Raw genomic sequence first — 12,732 nt, 5'->3', positions numbered from 1 at the left:
GTCAGAATCTTTAGGGCTGCAGGATACCAAGAGAGGCATCATTCTATCCCTAAGAGGGCTTCTCGTTTGGCCTTTCTCTGATTGCAGTGAATGTCAAAATTCCACTGTGCTCCCTCCTCTCCCCCAGCCCAAGAGAGACATGCCATTCCACTGACTGCCTTCCACTGGTCCCCTGCTTGAGCTGCCTGACACTGAGACCAGACCCACCCGAACTCCTTCCTCAATGATTTACCAATTTCAAGGGATTCCTGCCCTCCGGTCCCAGTGACTCAGTCATTTATTCGCATCCCATTCTCTGTGGCCTATTGACCAATCCGTTATCCGTTATTCCCATCGTCCTTCACCTCTGCACGGTGCTCTCTGAATGCTTGTCCCGTGGAGAATACATTTGCTTTCGGTGTACGGCTCTTCCTTTGCCTCTCCTTCCACCTTCGTGCTCTCCTCCTGCAGACAGAGTCCCTTTTCCATCCCTGGCTGCATTTTCACTCATTCCCGATTCCCTGGTTGAAGTAGGGGGAGTTGGAAGATGCTTGTTTTCCATGACCACTTCCAAGCTCCCCACCCCCCCCCCCCCATGCCTCAGAACCTCCTTTGAGGTCCACTCACTCCAGATTCCTGTAGCTGTTATCTCCCAAGTCTAGGACACTGTCCCCTCCTCAGCAAGTTCAGTGGCTCACTCAGCCTTTCTCTCCTCCACCGCCTGCTCTCACACTAGGGAGCTTCAACGTGTGTACTGATACTTCTAACAGCCCGCCTTCGTAGCCCCTCAGCTGACTCATTTCTTGTGGCCTGGCCTCTATTCTACCCCAGCTACAGACGGAGAAGGCCTTTACCAACAAATATGCCACTTCCGTGTTCATGAATTCTGAAATTCCCCAGGAGGATCATGATCTGTTGTGATTCCCCCTCGCCCTCAGCTCTTCTTCGTCTTCACTGTAACCTCCACCCCCTCAACTCCTAATTTTTTTTTCACCCTAGGCTCTCCCCTGGCTACACTTTCCTTCCCTCCCTATCCTGACACCTCGGTGAATCCGGTCCACTCTCCATTCTCCTCTTTTTGCTCCTTGATCCCATCACCCATCTTGCCCTGCTAAGCCTCAGACTTGGATTACTTCCACCATCTGTGCCTTTTTCACTACTCTCTCTGCTAAATGAATGAAGCTGGAGAATGAAGCTTCCAGAATGAAGCTGGAGAAAATCACAAAACTGTTGAGTGGCTCCGCTATGAATCTATGTAATATAATTTCAACTGGGACCTCATTATGCCAAGGCAATCCTTATATACCCCTCGATGTGACTCACTATCCCACTCTCCACAGCAGCTTTTCCAGATCTTTTCTTTCCTCCTCAAACCTTTCATGGTTCCCACCTTTAGCTGAGAACCTTGCTTCATATTTTACAGGAAAAACGGAGCTCCCTCCTCTCTTCCTCATTTCAGCTTCACTCAGATACCTACTGCCACCGTCTCCTCCTTCACCTTCATCTCACACGAAGTGGTGGCCCTTATGACCAAGGCAGATCCCTCACTATACACGTGATCCCATCATCTTCTCCTGTCTAGCAGATGGCCTCCTCTCTTGCCTTCATTCTTACTTATCTTCAATCTCTTCTTGCCTACTGCCTACAAACAGTCCCATGTCTCCCCCATTCTCAAAAAAACCTTCACTTGACTAGACCATTCCTAACTCACCATTATTCCCTATCTCTCCTCCCTTTAATGATTATCCTTACTCAGAAGGCCATTTGCAATAGGTACCTACGCTTCCTTTACTTTTACTCTCTCTCTCTCTTTTTTAAACCCTTACCTTCCATCTTGGAGTCAATACCATGTATTGGCTCCAAGGCAGAAGAGTGGTAAGGGGTAGGCAATGGGGGTCAAGTGACTTGCCCAGGGTCACACAGCTGGGAAGTGTCTGAGACCAGATTTGAACCTAGGACCTCCCATCTCTAGGCCTGGCTCTCAATCCACTGAGCTACCCAGCTGCCCTCTTACTCTCTTTTTAACTGCCTACAGTCTGGTTTCCTACTTCATCATTCAACTGAAACTGGTCTCTCCTTCCTGACCTCTCTGCAGCCTTTGATATGATGTTCAGGGAAGGTAACCAACAGACCTCAAACCTTTCAGTGGGGTGTCTACTCCAAGCATGGGAAGACTTCTCCAGCAGAAGAGGCAGGTATGAACAATTTGTTCCAACTTCCCTTGTTTTCTATGGCCACTTCCAAGATCCCCACCACCACCACTACTCAGAAACCTCTCCTCCTTTAAGTAAGTTTACTCAATCCATATCTACCAGTAGGAAGGAAGTAGAAGCAGGTGCTAAGGAGCTTGGTTAAACATGGAAGAAGCCAAGGTCATCCGCTGCATCCTGAGCCATCACCACTCATCCTGACTTTTGCCTTGACACTTGTAGAAATTAAAATTAATCTCAATAATTAAAATATTACATTTTAAGAGATTTATTAATGATCATTAGAAATAAAGGAATAAAAGGGATACAAAATAAAAAAAAAACCTCTTGCCCATGACTAATCAGCCTGTTCAAAATCCCCATTCTTACCACCACCATGCCATCAACAGGAAACCAAGTGCCCAGACCAGGAACACCCACTGAAGTTATCCCTCTGTCTATAGGAAGTATGTAATGACAGGACAGAAAGTCAATGGGCTCCTGGGAAATGCAGTTTTTAGGGTAACAGATTTCCAATTATACACACTGGAGAGAGAATAACACTGACAACTTTGCCACAACTCTGCCTCAGCTTAATCCAATTTATGCACGAATCAAAAGATAGCATTCATACCATTTGACTATTTCATTAATTTCAAAAGAATCATGACATGTATGAATTTAGAAGCATTTCCATCCCAAATGTTCATACGGAGACTATTTGTACCTGATCTGTGGGAGAACCTTCCAAGCTTGTATTGGTCTGATCAGCTGCCGTTGGACACACTATACATTCATCCTGACATAGTGATGCCATTTTGATCCTCTTTGAGTACAGAGGACAGCAACCAGCCTTTGACACTACTGATCACCCTGTTCTCCTTGATAATCTCTTCTCTCCAGGTTTCTGACACTCTGCTATCCAGGTTTTCCTCCTGCCTACTTGACCATTGCCCACTTTTGTTTCTTTTCCTGGATATTTGTCCAGGTCACACTCACTAATGGGGAGCATTCTCCAAGGTTCTGATCTTGGTTCTCTTTTCTTCTTTTTCTATACTTTTTCACTTGGAGGTCTCATTAGCTCCCATGGATTCAATTCATTTCTATGCTGATGATTCTCAAATCTATTTATCCTTCCCTGTCCTTTCTCCTGACCTCCAATCTTGAATTTTCAAGTGCCTTTCAGATATGTGGAAGTGAATGTCCAGTAGATTAAATGCAATGTGTCCAAAACCAAATTCATTATCTTTTCCCCAAAGCCTTCCCCTCTACTTCATATCTCTAATACTGTCGCTGGAGGGCATCACCATCCTCCCAGGCACCTCCAAACCATCTCAAAACCTAAATATCATCCTCAACTCATCGCTCTCCCCCCCACTTTCATGTCCAATCTTGAGCTAAGGCCTATTGATTTAACCTTTGTAACCCTTCTCACATACACCCTCTTCCTTTCTCTGACATTGCCAACACCCTGGTCTAGGTCTTTATCACATTATGCCTGAACTATCAGAATAACCCCTCACTGGTCTCCCTGTTACAAGCCTTGACCCACTCCAGTTCACCCTTCACTTAGCTATCAGAGAGAGGCTGACCATGTTACTCCCCTTCTCCATAAACTACAGTGGCTCTCTGTGACCTCAGGTTTAATTATAAAATCAGGTGTTTAGTGTTCAAAGCCCTTTATAACCTGATCGTTTACTGCCTTTCTAGTTTCCTTATATCTAACTTTCCTCTGTGCCCCTTGTGATCCAGTGACCCTGATCTCTTTGCTATTCCTCATACATCTGCCTCTGGGCATTTTCACTGGCTGTCTTCCATGCCTAGACTTCTGCCCCTCATCTCTACCTCCTGACTTCAACTTCCTTCAAGCCCTAGAGAAAATCCTACTTCTAACACAAAACATGTCCTCACCCCCCTTAGTGCCAGATTGTTGATCATCTCCAGTTTAGTTTAGCCTGTATAGAATTTGTTGTCCATAGTGGTCTGTAATTATTTCCCTCATTAGACTGTGAACTCCTTGAGGACGAGGCCTTTTCTTTGTATCCCCAGGTCTTAGTACTGTGACTGGCACAAAATAGTTGTTTCATGAATGCTAATTAACTAATTGACTGACATAGGGAAGCATAGTGTAATATAGCTTAGGAATTATGGTTCATTAATAAACAGAAGAGGTTTAAGGTGGTGGGTTTCCCAGGAGCTTCATGTCTATATCAAGACTACATCTTTCAGAAAGAGTTGGAGAGAGCAGCTGGGTGGCTCAGTAGATTGAGAGCCAGGCCTACAGATGGGAGGTCCTGGGTTCAAATCTGAGCTTAGACACTTCCCAGCTGTGTGACCCTAGGTAAGTCACTTAACCCCTCCATTGCCTAGCCCTTACCCATATCAATATACAATATTGAGTCTAAGAGGAAAGGTAAGGGTTAAAAAAAAATCAGTTTATCATACCCTACATGAAATGACTGGTTTCTTATTTGGGAATCATTTCCAAATCAACTGTTTGTGTACAGTTAGGCTTTCAGCTTGTTAGAACAAAGATAAGAATCAACACCAAATTAGAAGAAAGGATAAAGGTGAGAAGAAGATAGAGTAATTAAAACAGATCTAGCCATGAATTTGCCCAGCCCTTCTGGAAAACAATTTTGAATTATGCTTAAATATTCATACCCTTTGACCCAGAGATCCCACTGCTAGACTATGCCCAAGGAGATCAAAGACAGGAAGATCTCACATACATCCAAATATTCATAGCAGCACTTTTCATTGTATCAAAGAAGTGGAAATAATAATAGCACTTTAAAATTTACAAAGCACTTTTACAAATATTAATTCCTTTGAGCCTCATAAAAACCATACATATATGCTATTATACCCATTTTGTAGATGAGGAGACTGTGGCAGACAGAGGTTAAGTGACTTATGTAAAAATAATAATCAATGAATTGATTGTTGATTATAAACTGATTCGATACTCTGCTTGTTGAGCTTACAAAATATCTTCAGTTTATATCAGTGAAGTGAAGCTCGTAAGTGAACTTCTCTTTAGGGCCAGATGCAAGGATGTTAAGAAGACTCTTGTTATAGAAAAATAAACTATTTATTGAGAATATAAGGATTAAAAAAAAGATTTCTAACTCTAAGGGATTCTAACTCCATCCAAATAAAACTCTCTGGTTCTGCAAGGAACTGCTTCTCCTGTTTGCACAGGCTACACTGATCCTTCCTGACCTAACTAACCCAAATTTTCACAAAGGCTACCTGGCTGAGCCTCAGCAAGAACCAAGTTAGGACTCTGAGCCTTAGCAGACTCAGAGTCCAAACCAAAAACCAGGTCTTTCTTTGGTTTTCTCAGATATAAAACACTTTATGAAGCAGCAATTTATAGTTACTAGTTTTCCCAAGTTGGAAAGGTTAGCTCCTTCAGGTTTTTCCCTCCTTTCCTTCTGCCTCAGACAGTGAGGAGAGAGAGAAAAGATGTCACCTGCTCTCACCACTCCAAGAGAGAGAGTAACTGCCAGAGACCAACTGCCACAGAAAACCTATTACCCCTCCCACATACACTGTCAACATTTGAAACTGACACTTTGTCTCAACTCTGCTTCAAACTCCAGTTCTTTCTCAAGCCAGCTTCTCTACTTCTTATCTCTAAACTAATATAACAAGACAATTTCTAATATCATCCTTATACTTGTTCAGGGTTACACAGTAAGTGTCTGAGGTAGGATTTGATCTCATAACTTATAGTACCTAGAACATTAGTAAACACAATATAAATGTTGGCTATTATTATTTTTCCTAACTCCAGGACCAGCACTGTGATTTATGACAGTAATAGAATATTATTATATAGTATAAAACAATAAATAAGAATTTAGAAAGGCATGGGAAGATTTGATCCAGAGTAAAGTAAGCAGAATTGTGAAAAAAATATATGCAATGATTAAAAAAATGAAAATGGAAAGAATAAAAAATAATTTTATATAATTATAGTACACTTAACTCCCTTCTTTGTAGAGATGGAAGACTATGAATAAGGTATATATTCTTTGTTACAAAGGATGATTCTCTGGGGAAGAGGGTAGGGAAAAGGATTGTATTTGAAAATGAAAGTGATTTAAAAAACAAAAGATATAAATAAAAATAAGATAAAGTAAAACATCTCCAATGTGACCCTATTCAGATTACCTGATATTGACAAATATAGGAAATGGTTAAAGAGAAGACACTTACGCAGATTATCATCATTTCCCATGTAAAACAGCACAATGAAGCCCCCAAAAAGCTCAGAAACTGCCTCTACCAGCAAACATTTAATTTCCTTGTCAAGCAAAGAGACAAGGGCAACACCAGTTAGGATAAAGCCTAATTTGCAAGGCCTTATAGAGGACAATGATGAAAGCTTATTCGCAGTATTGACTCATAAAATAGAATTGGTAGAGAGAAGAACATGTTTGCAGAAAGTTTGGTGTGAAGCCCAATTAAACCAGATCATCATCCCAAGATCTTTTATAGATGATAATGGAAGGATACCAAAGAGATAAAAAGTGAAAGAGCTCTGCCAGTATTTCTATAACAAACTCTTTTTGTTCACCAGTAACAGCAGAACCACCATATATGGATTCTAACATTTCAGTCCCTAAAATGAAATCAGTGTTTAAGGCCTCTAGAGGGTTTGGAGGAGGGAAAGACAACAGAAACAGGGAGGCCCATTATTTTACTAATACAATAGATTAGGCAAGATAAGAGCAGGAACTAAGGTGGTGAAAATGTCATGGGAGAGCAAAGAACAGATGGATGCAGGAGATCTTGAACAGACTGGTCTGAATAGTAGCCACAATAATTGAATATTGATTTAAACTTGAAAACAGATTGGATATGGGCTAGGGAAGGGAAAAGGAAAAATAAAGATTCAAGAATAACTCAGGGAACAGCTGGTTAACTCAGTGGATTGAGAGCCAGGCCTAGAGATGGAAGGTCCTGGGTTCAAATTTGGCCTCAGACACTTTCTGGCTGTGTGACTCTGGGCAAGTCACTTGACCCCCCACTGCCTAGTCCTTACCACTCTTCTGCCTTGGAACCAATACACAGTATTGATTCTAAGTGTGACAAGGAAATCACTTTAAAAGACTGATATATATTAATTTAAGGTCGCCAAGGAATTCAGCTATGTAATTCCTAAATGAAACTTCAAGTCAGCAGTCAACCTTTTATGGAGTTTTAATTACAAACAGGAGGAAGAAAGGTATTAGAGAGAGAGAGAGAGAGAGAGAGAGAGAGAGAGAGAGAGAGGGGAGAGAGAAGGGAATAGGGCTTAAATACCCCCTCTGTTTAGGCTGGGCCAAAAGGCCCAAGCCCTTAGATAGCTGAGGCAAAGAAAGAAATCAGTCCCTATCACTCACATGACCAAAATGGAGAAACAGTCTCAGGGGCCTCCACCTCCAGCCTCCTTCAGAGCAAGCCTTCTCAGAGCACTACCTCTCAGAGCAAAACCTCTCCAATCACCCCTCAGTCCTCAGACCCCTCTGTCTTTAAGGAAAACATCTCAGTTCCCTCCCCTCAGTTCTCATATCTACCAATCACTGTCCATGTCTTCCCTGTGCCAATGGTGGCTCTAGCTTAACCCAGGACCGCCCAGAGGTCTGCCCCTTTGCACATGTCTGTTGAAGGTCATATTCTCAAATAATTAAATTTTGATCTATGCTGCAGCCCTTCCTAAATCCTGTTAGGACTGAGTAGGGTGGAGATTGTAAGTTCCAAGACCTGGTTCTGTCATTCTGTCTCTATTGTATCAATTCTAAAATCAATCATGACTCAAAGAACTTCCTGTTCTATGCTTAAGCATAGGTCAAAGCCCTTTCCATTATTCAGCAAAAGGTTTCTGTCCTAAAGTAATCTTAAGTAGGGAGGAGGAGGACCCTCCCATGCCAAGGGGGTTCACATTCCAATATACTATCAGTAGGAAATTTTTCAAGTATAAAATTTCCCAATGGTGAAATTTCCAACATTTATAAGTCTAAGAAATTTTAAGGTTTACATAAGACAGAAGGTGAGGGTTTAAAAAGAATACCTCAAAGCTTCCAAGTTCAGAACTGGATGGATGGTGGTACTTCCAACTAAAACAGGGAAGTTGGGAAGGACAGATTTATTAGGGAAGATTATGGCTTCCACTCTGGATGTGTTGAGTTTGGGATAGGAGAAAACAACACAGTAGAAATATCCAACAGGTTGGAGATACTGGGCTAGAATTTGGGAGAAAAACTGGGCTGGATATATATAGATCTGGGACATGTAAGCATAGGGGGAGGGTGTGTGGAGAGATGAGAAGAGAGCCCATGGCTTGTCCAGTGTCCAGTGTCCCCAAAGGCTCTGTCAGATCCAGGGCTCTTGTCAAGTTGGCCCTCTGCCTCTCCTAATCTGAGATCTGCCTCTTCCTTCAAGTACTCGATGAGGTCCAGGAGCCTGAGAGGAGCTAAGAAAGCTTCTCTAATTTACTATAAGGAAGTGGTTGCTGCAGAGCCCAGTGAAACCCATATAAAGGCCAACATTTGTCAAGCCAAGGACACCTTTAAGTAAGTAGTCTATTAAAGGAGAGCCATGCCAAAAGGCTGGTGTATAGAAGGAGCTACATCAGTAAGTGGCATGTTTTTGGAAACAGTGGCTCCATCCTAAAATAGTCTGTTTCCTTGGTGAACTCCCCCATAGGACCATAGTGAACTCCCTTGAACTTGATCAGTTGTTTTCTGGGCATAGGTAGTCAGTCTGAGGATCTTCTTAGCCAGCAGTGGTAGAATTTGAACAGGATTTCACTGGAATTATTGCAAATGAGAGGGTTGAGTTTTCCTTCTTTCCTCTTCCCCCCATCCTAATGCAGCAGGGCTCTGGTGCTCACCCTCCCAGCCCTAATTTCATGGGCCCTATTGGGTCAAGTCCCTCAAACACTCAGTTTTGGGAGTACCTTGAGGGGCAATGAATGGAATTCTCCCACTGCTGTCAGCCTGGGCTTCTGCTCTGGTGCAATTTCCTCAATATGGATTGCCACTGCTAAATTCGTGGCCCTAATATCAGTCAAGCAATTGATCTCTCCTCCATAGCATTGATAAGCCATTAATATAGATTGGCTTTTCCTAAGGGATGTTTACTGAGAAATTTACAAGAAGTGCAAACACACCTCCTCTCCCCACCAATCAATAAACATTTGTTTAGCGTCAACTATGTACCAGACTGTGCCAAGTGCTAGGGATACAAAAAGACAAAAGACAGCCGCTGGCCTCCAGGAGCTTGCAGTCCAGTGAAGGAGACAATATGTAAAAGAATCGATTCAAAACAAGCTATATGTAGGATGAATAGGAAATAATCCAAAGGGTGAAGGCACTGGAACTGAAGGAGATTGGGGAAGGCTTCCCGAAGACATTGCAGATATTAGGGAGAGTCGGAGAAAATGCCTCAAGTGAAGAGATGGAATGTTTTGTTCATGGAACAGCGTCACAGAGTACATGTTGGGCAAGGATGGGAATGAAGACTGGAAAGGCAGGAGGAGGCTAGGTTAGAGTACTTGCATTTGTACCTGGAGGCAACAGGGAGCCACTGTTTATTGGGTAGAGAAGTGACTACAGGCTTTAGGTAAATCACTCCAGTGGATGGATGGAGAATAGATTGGTGTTGGAGGGAGCAAGCAGGGGAGTGTGAGCTAGAGTCAGGATGTGAGGCCAAGAGGGCTGAGACCAGCTCCATTTAGATGGAAACTAAATGCATAGAAGCTAATGAGATCACCAGGGGAAGTAGAATAGAGGGAGAAGACAAGGGAGCTACACTCCCCTCTCTACCACCTTGGTCTCTGGGCTCTCTTGGGCTCTGTGTCAAAGCAGCTACAGACCCTCTCCCCATCCGGGAACAGCTGGCCCACTGCGAGGCTGGGTCAAGTATAGAAGTATGGAGTCTCTTTGTTTATCTATCCATCCATCCATCCATCCATCCATTTCTGTCTGCCTGTTCATCTATCTCTGTCTATCTGCCTATCTATCTATCCATCTGTTTGTCTATCGACTTATCTATCTAATCTCTGCCTGCCTGTCTATCTCCATCTCTCTGTCCATTTATCTATCTGCCTGTCTATTGTCTATCATCTATCTGTCTATACATTTATCTGCCTTTCTATCTGTTTATCTATCATCTATCTATCCACTATCTGTCCATTTATCTATCTGCCTGTCTATTGTCTATCATCTATCTATTTGTCTGTCTATACATTTATCTGCCTTTCTATCTGTTTATCTATCATCTATCCACTATCTGTCCATTTATCTATCTGCCTGTCTCTGTCTATCTGTCTTTCTATCTATCTCTCCATCTGTCTGTCTATCCATCCATCCATCCATCCATCTGTCTAGCTACCTGTCCGTCCATCTTTCTATCTGTGTCCGTCTATCCATCCATTTGTCTGTCTATCTGTCCGTCTATCTGTCTATCTATCTGCCTGTCTCTATCCATCTATCTGTCTTTTTATCTATCTATTTCTGTCTATCTCTCTGACTGTCCATCTATCCATCCGTCTGCCTCTCTCTAGGAAAAAACTATATTAAACTACGCACACACGTACACACAGGCAGAGCTGTATTGAGCACACATGCTCCCACATATGCCAAAAGACAAGTATCTCTTTATGCTTATGTGTATATCTGTACGTGCCTACGAGTCTCTCTGAGATATGTATGTAATACATATGCGCTCGTGTACATGCTGTACACCTACTATACTCATCTATGCTCATCCAGCTGTTGTATTGCTGTTGTTCAGTTGTGTCTGACTCTCAGTGACCCCATTTGGGGTTTTCTAGGCAAAGATACTGGAGCACTTTGCTATTTCCTTCTCCGGCTCATTTGACAGATGAGGAAACGGAGGCAGGTGAGGTTGCATGACTTGCCGGGGTCCCAGAGCTGGGCTGTGAGCACTCTGCACTGAGCCGCCTCCCTAGTCAGATGTGCACCTTGAAGGTGATGCCCCGAGGGAACATAATTAAGTTTCAAAGGAATCCCAGAGTCAGGACCAGAAGAACATGTTAAATTTATTATATAACTTTTTTTTTTAACCCTTACCTTCTGTCTTAGAATCAATACTATGTATCAGTTCTAAGGCAGATGAGCGGTAAGAGCTAGGCAATGGGGGTGAAGTGACTTGCCCAGGGTCACACAGCTGGGACGTGTCTGAGGCCAGATTTGAACCCAGGACCTCCTGTCTCTGGGCCTGGTTCTCAAACCACTGAGCTACCCAGCTGCCCCCTATATAACTTTTTAAAGAAGCAAACTATCAGCAATTTCGCACACAATCCCATTTTTCTCTTGTTTGTGTTCACTTACAATCCCCTTTAAAAAAAGCACCCCAAAGCAGGAGGATGGGCAGCCAGGCTTTTTGCGGGCCTTTTTAACTTTTAAGTCTAGGCCTGTAAGCAGCTTCCCCTCCCTGAGCCTCAGTTTCCTTTTCTATTAAATGGGATGGGGGAGGGGTGTGAGCAGCCACCAGACAGCTAGCCTGGATGGGTCAAAGGTGGTGGAAGGCGGTTTCTGCGGCCTGCCAGCAGGGGGCCAGAGGCCCAGGCAGCTGTGTCTGAACTGGGAGAAGGAAACCTGATTCTCCCACCAGCAGAGTGGCTCCCCACCCCCAGTGCCCCCCCTCCCCTCAGACCCAGTGCCGCCTGGCAGCTGCTACCTGCAGGGGATCTGGGCCAGGGCCACCCATCTCCCAGGTAAGCAGAGAAAATCCTGTTTGGGGAGTCCTTCCCCCTGTGACCCCTGGGGAGCCTGGTGAGATATTAACAGGCCTGGGTGCTGCGGCAGGGACCAAGAAGCCAGCCCTACTACCTGGTGTGCACTAGGGGCTTCGACAGCCCTTCTGGGGGTCTTGCAGGCCGACCCAGGGCCCCAACCCCAGGGAAAGGCCCCTAGGAGCTAGCTCTGATGGCCCAGCACCCTGGGGACTGGCCTGACCTACTTTTCAGAAAAAAGCTCCTTCCCCATGTAGGTTGGCAGGGCAGGGAAATGGACAGTTGGGGGTGGGGGGGCTGGAGATGAAGTTTCAGGCCTGGCTGCAGGCCTCTGGGTCTGTCTCTTCTTCTGTAAAGGAGGAGGTTTTGACTAGAGAGCGATGATGAGGTTCTGGAGTCCTGCCTACTTTGGCATCCAGCTCCTGGGACCTTTATCAATGATTATAGGCTCATGAAAAATACATTCGATGGGGACAAATGAGAAAGTTTTAGGCTGAGGATAGGCAGGAGTTAACTAGGCTATCTAGGGGTCCTCAGGACCTTTGGCCTCGAAATCAATACTGTGAACTGGTTCCAAGGCAGAAGAGCCTAGCTAGGGTTAAGGGACTTGCCCAGGGTCACCCCGCTGAGGTCACATTTGAACCCAGGACCTCGGTCTCTAGGCCTGGCTCTCTCAGTCCTTGAGTCCCCCTGCTCCCCCCCCCCCAAGGGTCTCTGAGGTCCCTTCAGGCTCTTAAAAGTCTGTATTCCAGCATCCCTCGTGGCTGCCGTCCAGCTCCAACAGCCTGTCTGTTCTAAGGTCTGTTTTAA

The 12,732-nt window shown here is 44.2% G+C and overlaps 1 protein-coding gene across 5 annotated transcripts in view; it reads left to right on the top strand.

Annotated features, from left to right (window-relative positions):
- The window catches only part of JSRP1 (junctional sarcoplasmic reticulum protein 1), an 81,959-nt gene that overhangs the window by 52,365 nt on the left and 16,862 nt on the right, over positions 1-12,732 (top strand). The window contains exon 1 of one of the 5 annotated variants that reach the window (XM_056822211.1): positions 11,765-11,904. The exons of 3 other annotated variants lie outside the window; for them this stretch is intronic. The gene's annotated coding sequence lies outside the window, so the exon portion shown is untranslated. Of the gene's footprint in view, positions 1-11,764; positions 11,905-12,732 lie in introns of those variants that run through there. One more of the 5 variants, XM_056822209.1, reaches the window with a different exon arrangement.

Source organism: Monodelphis domestica, chromosome 3 (genome assembly GCF_027887165.1).
Source record: "Monodelphis domestica isolate mMonDom1 chromosome 3, mMonDom1.pri, whole genome shotgun sequence".
NCBI classification, from domain to species: domain Eukaryota; kingdom Metazoa; phylum Chordata; class Mammalia; order Didelphimorphia; family Didelphidae; genus Monodelphis; species Monodelphis domestica.
The sequence above is the reverse complement of the archived record's forward strand: the minus strand, read 5'-3'. Positions and strand labels throughout refer to the sequence as shown.